The sequence below is a fragment of the Cornus florida genome, unplaced genomic scaffold (genome assembly GCF_030987335.1).
Source record: "Cornus florida cultivar Cherokee Brave unplaced genomic scaffold, ASM3098733v1 CherokeeBrave_3.0.0_Hap2_Chr09, whole genome shotgun sequence".
Lineage (NCBI taxonomy): Eukaryota > Viridiplantae > Streptophyta > Magnoliopsida > Cornales > Cornaceae > Cornus > Cornus florida.
In genome coordinates this window covers 37,147,971-37,165,013 of record NW_026775579.1, presented here as the reverse complement: position 1 = coordinate 37,165,013, position 17,043 = coordinate 37,147,971, and the positions used below count along the sequence as shown (strand labels likewise).

Below are 17,043 nucleotides of genomic sequence, written 5' to 3'. Positions count from 1 at the left end.
TGGTCCTGAAAATTAGGTAGCACTCTCTCACTAAAGTCACTGTGATGCACCTGATGGAGTTAAACATACAGATATGAAAATATAATCAGATGACATCTATATCAAAAATAGATATATAAAATAGAGTAAGTGTAGGTACAACAAAAATATCAAAGTCGACAGACCGGCTGTAAAAATAATATATTGACAATAATAAAGTATCAAAAGGAGAGAGGGATCATAAGATAGAAAAGAGTGGGAGCTCAGGAAGATAGGTAGGACGGGCAGGTCTAGCTCCGCGGATGTCTCTAGATAAATCTCTGAACATGGTCGCGACATCCGTGCGGAAGGTAGCGAACTCTGCTCTGTGGGCCGTGAGGTCAGCTCTGATGGCAACAACAGTGTCCTTGAGCGTCTGCAGACATACTCCGAAGCCGGGGGTCAAGTCTGGTATGGAGGAGTCAGAAGACAGCTCTTGGGTCTGCTCCTGCTCGTGGATAGGTGACCCAGCTGGAGAATGCTGAACTACGTCATCCGCTGAGTGCTCCAAGTCAATGTCTATATCAATGTCATCATGCTCGACAGCTGAATCGACTGGTGCATCGTCCGCTGCGGGAGCTGCTGCTGCTGGCTCTGCTGGTGCCGGGGCTGCCTGTGCTACTGCTTCCTCCTCTAACTCCAGCTTTGCAGCCGCCAGTACGGTATGGGTCTGCAGGCGAGTGATGATAGCTCTGTAGCTCTTGTCCCAGTCCTTCTTGAGGAAGTGACAGGAACCATTCTCGGGGTCTTCCTACGGGTGGATGGGATAGCGCTGGTTTATGAGAATCTGGGTGATGAGGTGGCTGAATGGAAGAGAGTTGGCCCTTCCGGGCGCCTCCTTGTTGACGTACTCATCGTAGAGCTTCCTCATCACGCTCCACATAAGTGCAGGAATAGACACCCAGTGGCCGGTATGAAAGGCTTACAGGGCTTCTAGATAGTCGCCCCGCCTCTGAATCTTGTGTCCAGCCATGTATATGTTCCAGAAAAGCATGGAATCAATGAACCAAAGGTCATCTGGAAGATATGTGCGGGTGGCGAAAGTCTCGCCACCGGCATGGTGACCTGTGAGAAAAACCGCCATATCGGTGTAAGAAGGCCTGTGGAGCCTGGGATATGTCTCCTGTAGCTTGGGCGGGCACCAATGTGGGCAGCGAGTCGAACGGGTTATTATGTATCATGACCAATGAGCGACGGTCGGAGGTTCTGGTAGAACAACCGTACCAATCGCGGGTAGATCGGCTCTGTGACTGGGGCAAGAATAGCTGAGAGGCCCCGCTGAATGATGTCCTAGTAGGCAGATCGAGTCAGCACCGATCTGGAGAAGAATGCGGTGTCGAATGCTGAATCGTGGTCGATAGTCATGTGTGCATATCTAGGCGCGAGTCTGTCGCACTGTAAAGGAGCTGGCTGAACAGGTGGAGCCGGCTGAGCTGGCTGCTCAGCACCTCTATGTGGTGGAGATGGTGATAGAGTGAATGCTGGACGAGCTGGCGACTGGGGTGGAGTAGGGTGTAATGGCTCCTCTATATGGGAGGGCTGCGCAGTCTCCTCTGTCCGCTGTCGGACTCTCCTCTGTGTGTGCTCGGGGCTAGGATCCCGGACATGAGATGGATCGGCCCCGTCATCAAGTCTGCGTCTGGTGCCGTGACGGTGTCTACGTGCTACAGTCTTAACGCGAGCCATAGTCTACAAATAGAATTTCAAGAGTTAGTGCCAGCATATATAGAATATAGGGCATAACATAGAAACATGTATGTCAAATAAGATAGGCAAAACAATATATCGCATGATTCTATGCAAGTGGCAGAATATGAAACATGCCAAACAATGTGAGTATGAAATGCATCCAATATGGAATATCACAGGCATTGGGCATATATAAGGTAGCATGAACATAAGATAAGATAAATGGAGTGTGTATATGAGATCTGTGAAATTCAATTGATCAGAAAAAGAAATGAGATCGATCACAAAAGTTGGATCGATCGCAAATATTCGATCGATCATAAATTTTTTCGATCGATCGAACAGTACGACGATGAAACCTAACAGTCATAGATCTGTGACTTTTGAAGAATGGGGCCCACACGAATGAGTTCGTGGACCTTCCAATAACACAATTGAATCCTAATTCCATCCCAAACATGGCCCAACATCTAAATCTAACCAAAATCCCCAAAACATATACACATATATACATATATATATATACACAAAGACATGGATGCTCAAGCTTGGAGAATGACAGAATTAACATGAAAGCAACACGATTTTGACATTTAGAAACAGCTATTGATGCATGATAAGTCAAATCCATGGAGGGTGTGTCGGAACTTACCTCAAGAGAATGAGAGAATGGAGAACGACCTTGTGAAGAACTAAGATGAAGAAGATGAAGATGGACTAAGATTCAAGGTGCTTGGATCTCGTCGGAGTGGTGGCCTGAGCTAGGGGAGATGATTTGCAATAGAAGGGACTGAGAGGCGAGGGTTTGATGTGTTGAAATCGATCCAAATGATCGATCTCAAGACCCTTGGATCTTTTTTTTTTAAAAACATTTCCCGACTAGTTCGATCGATTGAAGATGAGTTGTGATCGATCGAACTTTGATGAACTCCTTTCAAAGTATTTTTGGATTTTTAGTTTTTTTGAAATTTGCAAAAATAAAATTAAAAATTGGAAAATAAAGTAAAACAAAATATTTTTGATTTGCTTTGAAAAATTTTTTTTTAATTAAAAAAATTTAAAAACTAAATAAATTAAAATATTTTTGAATTTTTGAAAACTTGCTAAAAATTAAAACAAAATAAAATGAGAGAGAAAATAGAATAAATGGAAAATATTTTTGAATTTTTGAAAAGTTGAAAAGTCAAACTAAAGTTAAACAATGAAATGAAGATTTGTGATCGATTGAAACAAGAGTTCAATCAATCATACAGAGACTAAACATATGCAGGTTTTTGGTTCAAAAATTTGGCTAAGTGTTGGAACATGAGATCGATCGAACTGGAAAGTTGGATCGATCGAAGAACTTCTTGATCGATCTTGGAATGTTTCGAACGATCAGACAGAGAGCAAAAATATGCAGGTTTTTGCAGGCTCAAAATTTTTCTAAGTGTTGAGTCCTGAGATCGATCGAACTTGGAAGTTGGATCGATCAAAGGTCTCTTGATCGATCTAAGAATGAGTTTGAACAATGGGACAGAGAGCTGATTTTGGATACAGGTGGATGAAGGTCGAAAATTTTTCTAAGTGTTGAGTGCAATCCACAGTTCGATCGATCGAACTCCAATGTGAGATAGATCGAACTTTGCCAAATGCTCAATTATGACATAAAAACTTATGCAATCCTCACCAAAGTTTCTTGAAATGCATAAGAACCAAAAACAAGTATCTAGACTTTGCAAGAAATGAAATGAAAGATAGAAATGGGAGAGAAATAGGGTTTTGACACCCTACGAATGCTTTTGCTAGTCTTTAATGTCTCTAGCAAGACATTGGGCTTTTTTAGCCTGGATCAAAGATCTTATAATGTATCCCCTCCTTGTTGGGGTGATGAATATCTTGAGCCCCACCTAACAAATTGTTCTTGGAAGAACTTGTTGGATTAAACTCAAAAGAAGTTTTTGATCCTTTGTCTATGCAATTACAACCTTTGGGTTTCCACGCCCTTTCAAAACAAGAGTTTGAAACAAGACTTTTAGATTGCAAGGTTGAAGATGAAGCTTTAGAAACCCTTGAGTCACATAAAAACTCATTTCCTTCACTATTGAATTCATGACATTTTTCCACAACATTGACCTCTCCTTCATACTTGTCAAATGAATTGGGTGTTGGATTGAATATGTTCAATTTCACCTTCATGTGGCCAAAACAGATCTTCATTATCCCCGTCCTATAATTGATGTTGGCATTTGGAGTTGCCAAGAAAGGACGGCCAAGGATAACGGGCATTTGGCTCTTAGGATTGGAAACCGGTTCCTTGTCTATGACAGCGAAATCAACGGGAAAGAAGAATTTATCAATCTTAATCAAAACATCTTCAATGACACCTCTAGGCTTTTTAATCGATTGGTCGGCAAGTTGCAAAACTACCGACGTCGGTTTCAATTCACCTAAGCCTAGTTTGACATAAACCGAGTATGGAAGAAGGTTAACACTTGCTCCTAAGTCAAGAAGCGCCCGATTAATGATATGTCCACCAATGATGCATGATGTAGTGGGTGAACCGGGGTCCTTAAACCTTGGAAGAGTGTTATGTTGCAAAATTGAGCTTACTTGCTCGGTCAAAATCACTTTTTTTGGTGTTTGGCTTTTGTTCTTTCGCTTTTGGGTGCAAAGATCTTTTAAAAACTTGGCATAAGCCGGTATTTGCTTGATTACATACAAAAGTGGGACATTAACTTTTACTTGCCTAAACATTTCTAAAGTCTCATTGGTCTTGACTTTTTGGTTTTCTTTCGAAATGGACCCTTTCAAGGCATCCGAAAATGGAGCTCTTGGCTCAAAAACATTTTGAGAATTTTCTTTTAAAGCCTCTTCAACACAAGAAGTTTTCAAATTAGGTTTCAATTCACTTTTCAACAAAATTTTCTCAACATCAATTTTCAAAACTTTCTTCAATGGATTATTTTCATGATCGCTTTTCAAATCACATTTTTCAGCTTTCTCATTTATAGGATCATGCACATGCAATGAAGGAGGAATAGAATGTGAAACGGGACGGCTGACAACTTGTGGTTGCACCGGTTCACTCTCTTTATTGGTCATTTCTACTTGATTGTCCACAACTCTATCACTCCGCAAGGTGGTCACCGCATTAACATATTCTATGGTACACCCCTCCGATAAGAATTGGATTTCCACAACACATTGTTGCTTAGGCGGGGCATTAATAGGTATCTTTCCTTTCTCTCTAGCATTAAGAGTGCTAGCTATTTGCCCTACTTGGGTTTCTAGCTTTGCAATAGATTGAGAGTGAGAATGAAGCAATTATGTGTTAGTCTTTAAAGTGCCCAAAGCATTTAAAACTTTCTCTTCAAAAGCGAGACTTTGAGAATTATCTTGGGAATATGATTGGTAGGGAAAATGAGAATTAGAGAATTGATTCCCTTATGATTGGTATGGCCTATAACCTTGGGATCCTTGGTTTTGCATTGGAGGTGGAATATACTTCCCTTGAAAACCGCCTTGGGGAGGGTTTGAGCCTTCCCCTTGATTTTTCCATAAGAAGTTCGGATGATTTCTCCAACTTGGATTGTAATAAGTACCATAAGGATTGTTCCCTTGGTTCACAAAAGCCGCATTGACTTATTTATTAGGTTCACTTTGCATTTGTCCATGAGGACAATGAGAAGTAGAATGAAGAACACTAGAACAAGTCATACATGTTTCATTTGATGCACGATGAGAATGGTTAGGGAAGGAAGTTACTTGGTTCGCCGAGTTTTGGTTAATCAAAAATTGATCAAACCTTTGAGACAAAGACTTTATTTCGGCGGCTATTTCATTTGAATGTTCGACTTGAAGTAAGCCAACACTCTTCCTACCTTGTGAATTTCTACCATTCTTGGATGATAGTGTTCTATGTAAAGAATTTTCACTTATGTTTTCAGAGAGACGCCATACGTCATCCTCATGCCTATCAATGTATGAGCCACCCATGGAAGCATCAACCATGCCCTTATAAGTATCTGATAAGCTCTAAAAAAAATATTGAACTAATTGCTATTTGGGCATGTCATGGTGTGGACACTTCTTTAGCAATTCATTGAAGCGTTCCCATGCCTCATAGAATGTCTCCCCATCCCCATGTGTAAATTCTTGAATTGAGGTCCTCATGGCATTGGTCTTAGAAACCAGATAGTACTTTTTCAAAAACTCTTGTTGCATTTCTGCCCAAGAAATGATTGAAAAAGGCCTAAGATTGTTAAACCAATAATTTGCTTTGTCCTTAAGGGTGAATGGAAAAATTTTAAGCCTTAAGACTTATTCCGGCATGTTCGTATATTTTACGGTAGAACAAACTTCAAGAAATTCATCCAAATGCTTATAGGGTTCTTCACTTGGAAGTCCATGAAAGTTAGGAAGCATTTGAATGGTTTGTGCTTTAATTTTATAATGGTGTGCTCGAAATGGTGGCAATTGAATGCATGTGGGTGCATTATATTCATTTGGCACATAATGGTCTCTCAAAGCAAGTGGTGGGTTAGCAACTTGAGGTGCAACATGAACACCTTGGTTATGAATTCCTTGATTAATGACGGGAGGTTGTGGAGCATACATTGGCCTTGGCATTCCATACGGAACTTGGCCTTGTTGTTATGGTGGTTGGATGAATGGCCTTGGCATGCTTAATGGTACTTGCATGTTTTCATTGTGCACATTGGGATGAAGGATACCTTGTTGGTCTATGTGACCAATGTCCTTAATATGGTCATCATTATAGTCATCCATTGAAAGATTGACTCTATTTGAACTTCCTCTTCGCCTAGGATTTCTAACGATAGATTCAAGATACAAATCAAGAGGGGCAAGAGTTGGTCTTAATGAACGACGCCCATGCATGCACAATACAAAACATAACAAACACAAAGAATGAAAAACACTATGCCTTCACAACAATGCAATGAAACTCCCTCCACAAACACTTAACCCATATTCCTATGCTTTAACAAAGATGATGCAAAGAACAATAAAATAGCCTCCACGTGGGCCGACGATTTAACTAAGGAATTGAGTAAAGAAAGTCTCACAAAGGTCCTTTAGCACTTCAACTCCAAATTTTAAAGCTTAGCTTAGCAAATTTTTTTTAAGTTTTTAGCATTTTTCTTTTCTTTGCTTGCTTGAATTGAATGCTCAATGGCTCTTTTGCTTGCTTCCTCTCCAACAATACACCTAGTGAAGTAAGAACAACACAATAAGTAACCAAAAAGAAAAATAAAAATAAAGTAAAAACACGATCAAAAGAGTACTAATCCTAATCAATTCCACAAATCCGATGTTGCCAAATCTAATCAACTCCCTGGCAGCGGTGCCAAAAACTGATGGGGCGTGTCGCCGCACCATACGTTTGAGAGTGTGTATTAAGGCGAGGGCCAAGAGTTTTACATTTGTAGAAGCCACTACTACCTTTCACTATAAATATAGGTATGGCGAGTAGGGATCGTCCCAAGGGATTATGGGGATTGAGCAATGTCGGAGTTGATTGTGGAATCGCTATTAGGGCTAGTAGGTCGAGTAATCAAACAATTTGTTGGTTGGTTGATTAAAGAGCAACTAAATTAAACTAAGTAATAGCAAAAGAGTGCAATTAAGAGTAAGTAAGAGAGAGAAGAGTCTTGGGGTTTAGAGATCACCACCAAGTAATGCATTTCTATATTATTGACAAGTGATTAATGAGGGCAATTAGGGTGTTGCAATGTTGGTGTGTGTGTATATTTGGTTGATTCAACAAGCAAGGATGACTAGTTAAGCATGTATTGTCTAAACATCATGTGAAAGGCACAATATATCTAAGCTATGAAGCATATATTGTCTAAACAACATGTGAAAGGCACAATAAATCAAAACAAGTCATTAATCCTTTCATTAGGCTCACAATCCAAATATAATACAAGTATAGAGACATATGCATTCACAAGCTTGGATCATCAAACAACAAGCATAGATTGTCCTCCCATTTAACACTACACTACAACTACACTACATCTACACTACTAGCATGAAAGTAAACTAGGGGAGAGGCACAATCCATCAAGAGGTAAGCATGAACCATCAAGAGAATCACAAAAGCATTCTTTTAAGCACAATGTTTTGATAATCTCTAAATCTATAGCATCAATACACATAGACATGCATCAATAACACAAAATCTAGAGATAAACACATGAACATCTATTCTAGCATACATAGATATATGGATAGAATGAAATGACCAATTGGAAGTATTAAACCACATAAATCATTGAATAAACAAGATCTATATATATCAAAGTGTCAAAACATCAATTACAACACTAATCCCTCAATAATACACAAGATTAAGATATAGAAAGCATGCTTGGGGCTAACTCTAGCCCCAAGAGGATGTTTAGCCACTCATGGTGATGATGCTCTAACCCTTAAGGGCTAACTCCATAGAAAAGGTTTGCTCCTTGTTGATGAATATCCAATGGTGTCTCTAGCCTCCTCCTCCTCTAAAACTTCCTCTCCAAGAGATGATATCAAAAATAATATTGGCTCCCCTTTTGAAAAAAACAATCATTATCCTTATATAGGAAAGTCAAAATGACACCCAAAATGAGCTGGGGTCGTGCACATAATATTCCCTAATGATTGGATAGATGATAACTTTCAATGGGATGGAATTTTAACTTTTTCGCATTGGAGGAAGTTTGATCAATCGAAAGGAAGTGAGATCGATCGAAAATAATTGAGATGGATTAAACTTAGGCTGGATCGATCCAACTGGCTGAGCTTTTTGGAAAAAGACAAATCCGAGATATTTATAAGAGATATTTATGGGAAAAGGACAAAATTTGTTGGTAGGTGGTATAGCAGTGGATAGGATTAATCATTTGGATAAGGACAAAAGTGTTCAATCGATCGAAGAATGATGTTGGATCAATCGAACTTTTGGACTTAAGTGCTTTGGGTCAAGGCTTGGATCTATCTTGAAGTGCTGAGATCGATCAATGTTTGATCGATCGAACCTTGGACTTGGATCGATCGAACTTGCTGCTTTGCACCTTTGACTTCATTTGCTTCTTTCTTTCTCCACTTTGCTCCTTCCTTCGTTCAATCTTAGAATTGCTTCAATTAAGCTCTTATTTGGCTGAGTTAGCTTATTTTTGGGATAAGTGCTTGAAAATGAAAATAATACGAAATCAATCTAAAATGGTAAAGGAAGATAGATAAAGGTACTAGAATGCCTAAGCTTAAGGGGTTTAAATACACACTTTTCAGTGCTCATCACATACTCAATCAGCTCATAGAGCTCCGCCATATTTCTCTCGAGCTTGTAGAACTTGGTCTCCATGTTGATCAAGTGTGTGGCGAGCTTCTCCTCCAAACTCTGCTCCAAGACGTGGACTTGGTGGTCTCCTCCGCTATCCCTTAACAAACCTGGCTCTAATACTAACTATTACGGGCTTAGAGTTTCAGCACCACTCTAGCAACTCCCGTGCGGCACTAAGACATTGCTTCTACTCTCGCAAGTACTTAGTCAGCCTAACTCCCGTGCCCACCTTCGCCAACGTACTCCCCTCGTGAGCTTACTAGTGTTGCAGTGGCCATCGCCCTCTCCTTACTTAGCTTGCACACCACACATACTAAGGCATTTAAGTTGGCAAGGAAAGAACACTTTTATTACTTCAAAGAATGCTTTGTACAAGGCTATCTTTCAAACTCTCTACAAGGCTCTCAAGACTTACTTTAGGACTTGTTGCCTACAAAATGAAGTCCCACTCCTATTTATAGGCATCCCTATTCATAATGAACGGCTTGGATGCATTCTATCCAACGGTGGAGATCAATTCTCTAGAATCTTCTCCCACCTGTTTCACACTTCCATACATATCTATAATATTTTAGAACTTTTCATACTACTCCACACAATTCTGGAGAACTCTAGAATATACTACACATATCTAGAATCTTCCATACAATTCTAGACAACTTCGAAAGACTCTAGAAACTCCACTCGCCATGAAGTTGCCATGCAGCGTCCTCCTCAGCGTCTACGTGTCACCTGCATGGCATAACCTTCATAGGCGGGGCATGAAAATAAGCTCAAAATTGAGTCCATCAGATGATTCACACTGATTGATCACCAACACCTGAGAGAAGGGCAAAATAATGATTTCACACTTCAACTCACCAATCTGATTATGAAATTGCCACTAAAACAAATTTGGGTTCTTCCCACAAGACACTTCCTGGCAAAAGCCTTTTACCCACAAGAAATAGCTAATGGCTCAGTTATGGGCATAGATCCGTCACGGAATGCCAATTACCACAACTAAAAATTTTCATGGCAAAATGTGGACCTTTTGCCATAAATATGAAATCATGGTAAAATATGGAATTAATCGTGGCTAATTCAATCCTTTTGCAAACGAAAATATTTATTGTGGTAGAATATGTCTTTTCCCACAGAATTTATTCGTGGCTATAAATTTAAGGAATAATTACATTGACCTTCCTTGAGGTTTCATCATTATAGACTGACCTCCCCTCTTATTTGTCAAATAACACTGTGTGGAGGGAAAAAACCCTACCAGTCATAATACACCACGTGGTAGTTAAAAGCAGCCCATAACAATGACTAGAAGCCCATAAATAATGAAAAGCCCAACAAAGGAGGCCTTATGTACGCACCAGTCCAGCCCAATTGAAATGAAGGAAGGTTTACTTTACAAGGACTGAATAGGCAACCTAGACTTAACAAGGCCCAAATTCTATAATGCTTGCCATAATGATGTATGCACATGATCAGTAGGCGTAATTACCCACGTTTGGGAAATAAAAGCCGAGAAACAACTCCATGTAAGTCTCTGAGGAAAAAACTTATAAATAGAGCCTGAGTGAGAATGAAGAGGCATCGAATTCCACTGAGAATATTTCTTCTGCTGTCTGATTCATTTATATTTATTCTAAGTTCTTGATTTTTAGCTTATTATTTTCCTTAAGTGTTCGGGTGTAAAAACTTACACCTACACTTTGGCACCGTTTGTGGGAACCTCGACACAAGAAGTCCGTTCTCTGTCTCTTGCTTGTGACTCCAGAATGGCAACCGGACCAGACACCGCTCAACCGCAGCAATAGGAGACCATGCAAAAAATACGCAATGAGATGTAAGCACAACTTGATGTCCTTCGACAAGCCAATGAAGCCAATGCTGAGCAAATCAATATGCTAAGGCAAGCTCAGGAAGCCAGCGTGGTGCAAATCAACACTCTACGTTGGGAAAATGAAAGACTCTAGGGCAACGCTCGACGGAACGATCCACCGATCGACCCTTGGCACGAGCATCAGAACGAAGATCCCCCTATAGAGCAGGGCACTGACAATCCACCTCACCAGCAGAAGGCTCCACCCCAACAGCTCAATAGAACGCTGGAGGACGCCAACGATGCCATAAGTCAATCCCGCACCTTGGGGAACTCCAATATTGGGGACTAGGAGCCACCAAGGCCCATCCATTGGATGATGCGGACTCAGGTAGAAAAGAAGTGTGGACCCCAGCAACTGATCCACCACCTTCGGGGAGTGACTTTATCACCAGGCTCCAGAAGGAAATGGACAAGCGAATTAAAAGGCTGAAGGCCTAAAAACCTGAAGACATGGCAAGAGAATTCACTGCGTCAATAGTGAAAACCCTTTTCACAGATGAGATAGAATGGGTTGCAAGACCCAAGAAATTCACAATGCCAAAGTTCATCAAATTCATGGAACAGGAGACCCCCTCCAACACCTGAACCACTACACGCAAGAGATGACATTGGAGGTGCATAATGATTTATTCATATGCAAAATATTTCCATCCAGTCTAACAAAGGTGGCCCTAGAGTGGTTTAAGAATCGCCCATGAAAGTCAATTCCAAACTTCGAATCACTGTGCATTGCGTTTCTGCCCATTGTTGTGGAAACAAGAAACAAAAAAAAAAACCATTGCCAGTCTCTTCGCGATTCGACAGATGAAGGGAGAAGCTTACAGACCTTCCTCACCCGATTCAACATAGAATCTTGGGTATTCCAGATTGTAATCAAGACATAGCCATAAAGGCGTTCAAGATAGTAATAGTGCAAGGCTCACGTTTCCACTATTCTCTAGTGAAGAATACCCCAACTAACATGTCAGAATTGAACTTGTGGGCACAAAACTACATCAGACTCAAAGAGAATGAGGTAACTAGATAGTAGAGAGCGACCATGGTTACAGTGGAAAACCGACCGAAGGAACAGCCAAGCACCTTGAGGGTCCATCAGGAACCCCCGGCCATCGAAGGATGAACCCCTGAGAAGAAGTCCCGAATGGCCGAAAGGGTCACGCCTCTCAAAGAAACGCTGGCCAGACTGTATTAAGAAACTAAGGCAAGAAACATCTTCCAGATCCTACCACCAATCAGATAGCCAATGGAGCAGAGAGACCAAAGTAAGCACTGTGCATTCCACAGTGATTTTGGCCATCTAACCAATGATTGTAGGAACTTGAGAAGATAAGTTGAGGCGTTAATAGCCAAGGGCGAACTGACTGATTACCTGGTCACCTCGGGATAACAAAGATAGCAGGATCAAACCCGGGCAATTCCAAAGGCCGCAGTAGAAAACCATCATGGCCGAGTAATCAATACGATTCACGGCAGTCAAGAATAGGACGAGTAGTCATGAAATTCCTACAGGATCCAGCTCAAACAAGCCCATAAGCTACGGAGGATTGGTTAAGTCAATGCTGTTGACTGCAAACCCAATCCAGCACAAATTTCTTTTCATTAAGAAGATCTCAGAAAGGTTCAACACCCGCACGAAGACCCATTAGTAGTTAGCCTACTAGTGGCCAATTGCCTGGTCAGACGAGTGCTGATTGATCCCGATAGTAGTGCCAATATCATAACAAAGTGGACGTTCGATCAGTTGAAATTGGCCACAGATCAGATACGCCCCACTAGAAGCCCTTTGGTAGGATTCGATGGGAGAAGAGTGGAACCCACATGAGTAATCATACTATCAGTCACAGCAGCCAAAAGTTCATTGAAGGAAAACTTCATGATTGTGGATATTCATCCTACCTACAATTTACTGTTAGGACGAGGATGGATCCATCGAATGAAAGGGGTCCTGTTAACCTTGCACGAAGTCATGAGATGTGTGAGCCCGAACGGTCAGGAGGTCATCGATATCTTGGGGGACCAAGTAACAGCAAATGAGTGCTACCACACAACGCTCTAGCCCCTAATAAGGGCGAGAAATTGCTAAAATAGCAATTACTGAACTCTTCCCCTCCCAAAGAAGGGAAAGAACTGGAAAAAGAGCATCTTACCGAGGAACCCCTAGAAGCTGTGCAGATAGTCACAGGGGAAAAACACAAATTAACCTTCAAAGGAACTCTTCAGTCAGTTCAGGAAAAGGAGGAACTGATAGAAATCCTGAGGCGGAACGCTAACATCTTCGCTTGGAATCACTGGAACATGTCGGGAATTGATCTACGGACAACCTGTCATAGCCTAAACGTGGATCTTAGCCACCATCCGATGAAATAGAAACAAAGAAAGTTTGCCCCAGAAGGGAATAAAATCATTGCTGAGGAAGTCAATAGACTTTTGGAAGCAGGATTCATCAAGGAAGTCCAGTACTCCCAATGGTTATCAAATATGGTGGTTGTTCGGAAAAAGAATGACAAATGGAGAGTATGCATTGATTTCACCAACTTGAACAAAGCATGCCCGAAAGATAGCTTCCCACTCCCCAAGATCGATCAGATGGTAGACGCTACGACCGGGTATGAAAAACTGACTTTCCTGGATGCTTATTCAGGTTACAACCAGATCCCGATGAACCCTTCGGATGAAGAAAAGACTTCTTTCATCACCGAACGTGGTACCTACTGTTACAAAGTAATGCCCTTTGGACAAAAAAATGCTGGGCCAACCTATTAAAGATTATTCAACAAAATATTTGAGGAATAGATCGGCCGAACAGTTGAAGCTTACATAGACGACATGATTGTAAAAAGTAAAGATAAGAAAGATCATCGGCAGCACCTATAAGGTGTATTTGATACCCTCAGGAAACATAGAATGATGCTGAACCCAACAAAGTGCTCGTTTGGAGTCTCCTCGGGTTAGTTCCTCGGTCATCTGGTGAACAAGAGGGGAATAGAAGCAAGTCCCACCCAGTTGGCAACGTTGCTACAGATCTAGGAGCCCCGAATAATGAAGGAAGTCCAAGTCCTTACTGGGAGAATAGCAGCTCTTAGCCGTTTCATATCCAAATTATCAGACAAATGCAAAATATTCTTCGACGCTATTAAAGCAAGAAAAGGAGATATTTTGGGGGTAGAGCAAAGGGAGGCTCCCATAAAACTCAAGGAGTACATGAAAAATCCCCCAATTTTATCTGCCCCAGAACCCAAAGAACTGCTGTACCTCTACTTAGCAGTATCTCAGTTAGCAACTAGCTCAGCCCTGGTGAGAGAAGTGAAAAAAAAGTAACACTCGGTCTTCTACTCCAGCAAGGCCATGATCGACGCAGAAAGCCAGTACTCAACGACAGAAAAAAACATCCTTGCTCTAGTTCAGGCTAAAAGGAAACTTCGGCACTATTTTGAGGCTCATCGGATAATAGTCCCCACGATACACCCTATCAAAGCAATTCTTAGAAAACCAGATATTTCGGGTCAGATCACTAAGTGGGCAATCTAATTGAGTTCCTTTGACATTCGGTATGAATCACGCACCGCAAAAAAAGGGCAAGTGATTATAGATTTTCTCTTGGATACTGACCAGGGGAAGAATAACAAATCATAGAGGACCCTTGCTGGGAGTTATACGTCGATGGCTCCTCGAGCCAAAGCAGAGCTGGAGTAGGGCTAGAGATAAGAACTCCCGAGGGGACCAGGATCTAACAGTCAATCCGCCTAGAATTCCCAGTCACAAACAATGAAGCAGAGTATGAGGCACTGTTGGCAGGGCTTCGATTGGCAAAAGAGCTCCAAGTAAAACACCTCAGAGCCTACAGTGATTCATAGCTCATCACCAGGTAGGTGACGGGGGAGTACACCTCCAGAGAGAACAGAATGAATGCATACCGAGGAGAGGTTGAAAAACTGGCAAAGAACTTCGATATAGTCGAGTTTCAGCAAATTCTGAGGGAAAAAAATCCAATAGCCGATCACCTAGCGAGTGCAGCATCCATAGTGGATGAATCACTAACAAGGGTCGTCCCTATTCATATCCTAGATACGTCGCGCATCACGAGGGGAATACAGGTACTGGTCATCCCATGGGAACCAAGCTGGATAGACCCAATATTGGCCTACCTTGAAAGAGGAGAACTCCTTAACTTTAAGGATGAAAGCTGCCAAATATTCAGTTGTAGGAGGACAGCTTTTTAGGCGATCATATTCCGGGCCCTACTGGTGTCACAGGCAAGATGCGGCCAAATTTGCATTAGCAAGTGGACTAAGATGAGTGTGGCCAAGTTCTACATTTATAATTTACCACTACTACCTTTCACTAAAAATATAGTTAGGGCAAGTAGGGATCGTCCCAAGGGATTGTGAGGGTTGTAATAGGTTGCGGAATCGAGATTAGGGTTAGTAGGTCGAGTAATCAAAAGATTGGTTGGTGGTTGAATTAAACTAAGATGCAATTTAACTAAAGTAAACAATAATGCAATAAAGGTAAAATAAGAGAGAGAGAAATCTTGGGGTATAGAGATCACCACTAAGCATAACTCTTCTATACCCTTAATGAATGATTAATGAGGGGGAAAACATGTATTGTAATAATGGTGTGTGTGTGGTTGTTTCAATAAACATGGATAACCAATTAAGTATATATTGTCTAGACAACACAATGAATAGCACAATATATCAAACTAAGCCATTAATTCCTCTTTAAGCTCACAATCAAAACACAACACAAAATTAGAGAAATATGCCACTTGCATTCATAAGTATGGAACATCAAATAGCAAGCATGAATTGTACTCCCATTTAACATCTAAACTACAATTACACTACAATTAAGCTAATGATATGAAATTAAACTAATTAAACTAAGGGAGAGGTACAATCCATCAAGAAATGAGTATGAACCATCAAATAAACCACAAGAACATTCCATTAAGCACTATGTCTTGACAATTTCCAGATCTATAGCATTAATACACATAGACATGCATCAATAGCACAAGAAATAGAGACAAACACATGAACATCTATTCTAGCATACATAGACATATGGATAGAATAAAATGATCAATTGGAAGCATTAAACCATACAAATCATTGAATAAACAAGATCTATATATATATAAGTGTCAAAACATGTTTCACAATACAAATCCCCTCAAAAATACACAAATCAAGATGTAGAAAGCATGCTTAGGGCTAACTCTCGTCCCAAGAGGATGCCTAGCCACTCATGGATGGTGTCTCCCAACCCTCAAGGGCTAACTCCATGGTAGAGATTGCTCCTCTTCTTGGTTTATGGAAGATCTCCAAACTTGTGTCTCTAGCCTCCTCTCTATGTGTCTAAGTATATCTCTTTAAACCTCCCAAGTATATCTCTAAAAATGGCTTATATTCTTTATATAGGTAGGTCAAAAATCACCCCAAATGAGTTGGGCTCGTACACCCAATATTCCTCCAATGATTGGATATGAGACAACTTTTAATGAGCTGGAATTTGGATTTTCTCGAGATTTGGAAAGTTCGATCGATCGAACTTGTGGTAAGATCGATCAAACTTGGTTGAGATCTATCGAACTGAAGTTTGATCGATCCTCAATGGCGGCGCCTTTTTGGATACAAACGAATCTGAGATATTTTGAAGATATTTTTGGGAAAAGGACAAAAGTGGTTGGTAGGGTGGTACAGTCTGGATAAGATCAATCATTTGGATAAGGACAAGATAGTTCGATCGATCAGAGAATCAAGTTGGATCGATCAAACTTTGAGATCTTTGAATACAAATAAATATGGCTCAGATTAATCTTGAAGTGCTGAGATCGATGAAAGTTGGATCAATCAAACTTTTCTTGAGATCGATCAAAGTTGCTGAAATTCCACCCTTTGCTTCCTTTTGCTCTACTTTGCTCCTTTCTTTGATTCATTCCAGAATTGCTTCATTTATGCTCTTATTTGGCTAAGTTAGCTTATTTTGGGGATAAGTACCTGAAAATAGAAATAACATGAAATCAATCTAAAGCGGGAAAATAAGATAGATAAAGGTCCTTAAATACCTAACCTTAAGGGGTTTAAATGCGCATTTTTCAGTGATCATCACACCCCCAAAC

At 40.8% G+C, this 17,043-nt stretch overlaps 1 pseudogene; it reads left to right on the top strand.

The window, feature by feature from the left end:
* Positions 1 to 5,758: 5,758 nt before the first annotated feature.
* Positions 5,759 to 5,857, top strand: LOC132275629 (small nucleolar RNA R71; annotated as a pseudogene).
* The last annotated feature ends 11,186 nt before the right edge of the window (positions 5,858 to 17,043 follow it).